This window comes from Rhincodon typus, chromosome 18 (genome assembly GCF_021869965.1).
Source record: "Rhincodon typus isolate 14 chromosome 18, sRhiTyp1.1, whole genome shotgun sequence".
Lineage (NCBI taxonomy): Eukaryota > Metazoa > Chordata > Chondrichthyes > Orectolobiformes > Rhincodontidae > Rhincodon > Rhincodon typus.
The window spans coordinates 55,255,055-55,256,901 of NC_063349.1; positions in this window are offsets into that span (position 1 = coordinate 55,255,055).

Sequence of the window (1,847 nt, forward strand, 5' to 3'; positions counted from 1 at the left end):
TTGGTCATGGGATGATTTTGAAACTGGTAAAGTTCACATTTAGACCATTGGGCTGTAGGATCCCGAGGCGGAATATGAGGTGTTGCTCCTCCAGTTTGTGGGTGGCGTCATTGTGCCACTGGAAGAGGCCCAGGATGGACATGTCACCCAGGGAATGGAAAGGGAGTTGAATGGTTCACAACTGGAAGGTGTCGTTTGTCGTGAACCGAGCGTAGGTGCTCTACAAATCAGTCTCCAATCCTCTGCTTGATCTCACTGATGTAGAGGAGGCCACATTGGGTGCAGCGGATGCAATGGACCACATTAGCAGATGTGCAGGTGAACATCTGTCTGATGTGGAAGGTTTTTTTGGTGCCTTGAATGGATGTTAGGGGGAGGCGTAGGGGCAGGTGTAGCACTTCTTGCAGTTGCAGGGAAAGTTGCCGGGGGTGGTGGGGCTAGTGGGGAGTGTGGAGCGGACGAGGGAGTTGCAGAGAGAGTGGTCCCTACAAAAGGCAGATAGGGGTGCGGAGGGAAATATATCTTTAATTGTGGGATCGGATTGTAGATGGTTGAAGTGGCGGAGAATGATACATTGGATACGGAGGTTGGTGGGGTGATATGTGAGGACAAGGGGGATTCTGTCTTTGTTTTTGTTGGGTGGAAGGGATGTGAGGGCAGAGGTGAGGGAAACACAAGTGATGCGGTTGAGGGCATTTTCAACTAACAAAGGGGGGAGGTTGCGGTCCTTGAAATAAGAAGACATCTGGGATGTTTGGGAGTGAAACACCCCATTTTGGCAGCAGACATGGTGGAGGCAGAGGAATTGGGAGTATGGGATCGCATTCTTGCAGAATGGTGGGTGAGAGGAGGTGTAGTCTCGGTAGCTGTGGGAGTCGGTGGGCTTGAAATAGATCCCCTACTCCCCCTTCACCATGACGCCACCCACAAACTGGAGGAGCAGCACCTCATATTCCGCCTCAGGAGCCTACAACCCAATGGCCTAAATGTGGACTTTACCAGTTTAAAAACCACCCCACCCCCAGCCTCATCCCATGTCCAACCCTCCCGCTCATCCCCGCCTGCTTGACCTGTCCGTCTTCTCTCCCACCTACCCGCTCCTCCCACCTCAAAGACCAATCCCCACCATTGCCTACCTGCACTCACCTATCACCACCCCACCTACCTTCCCCAGCACTGCCCACCCTTTATTTATTTGAGCCCCCTTACACCTCACCCATTTCTTTAGAAAGGTTCCGACCCGAAACGTCAACATTCCTGCTCCTCTGACGCTGCCCGGCCTGCTGTGTTCCTCCAGCTCTACACTCTCTTATCTCTAACAATAAACCCCTGCCTGCATCCACCTATCACCATCTCACCTGCCCTCCCCCCAAGCCCCAACCCTCTCCTCTCTATTTATTTCTGGGCTTCCTGCCCCCTCCCCAGTCCTGACGAAGGGTTTCGGTCCAAAATGTTGACTTTCCTGCCCCTCTGATCCTGTGTGACCTGCTGAGCTTCTCCAGCCTCACACCCTATAGACCCTGGCTTCTAGCACCTCCACTCCTTACTGTCTCCAATCAGTCCTTCAGGCCCCGCCCCTCCACACATGCCCCGCCCCTCCATCCGGGTCCCTCCCACTCAATGCTGGTCCCGCCCTCTCCCGCGGGCCCCGCCCACCCCCAAGCCACACCCCTCGTACGCCCTTCTCCACCTCAGGCCCCGCCTACCACCCGGGCCCCGCCCCATCCATGGCCCCGCCCTCTCCCTCTGCCCCGCCCCATCCATGGCCCCGCCCTCTCCCTCTGCCCCGCCCCATCCATGGCCCCGCCCTCTCCCTCTGCCCCGCCCCATCCATGGCCCCGCCCTCT